Below are 356 nucleotides of genomic sequence, written 5' to 3'. Positions count from 1 at the left end.
TATGTATATATATATGTGTGTATTCAGTATATATATAAACATATATATGTATATATACATATACTGTATATATATACATATATATATATATATATATATATATATATATATATGCATATATATATTTATCTATAAGTAATAGGTTGGCCAGGGGACCAGCCACCCGTTGAGATAATACCGCTAGAGAGTTAGGAGGTCCTTTGACTGACCAGACAGTACTACATTGGATCTTTCTCTCTGATTACGGTTCACTTTCCCTTTGCCTACACATACACCGAATAAAATGGCCTATTGTTTACAGATTCCCCTCTGTCCTCATACATCTGACAACACTGAGATTACCAAACAATTCTTCT

The sequence above is a fragment of the Palaemon carinicauda genome, chromosome 28, assembly GCF_036898095.1.
Source record: "Palaemon carinicauda isolate YSFRI2023 chromosome 28, ASM3689809v2, whole genome shotgun sequence".
NCBI classification, from domain to species: domain Eukaryota; kingdom Metazoa; phylum Arthropoda; class Malacostraca; order Decapoda; family Palaemonidae; genus Palaemon; species Palaemon carinicauda.
This window is presented reverse-complemented; position numbering follows the sequence as displayed.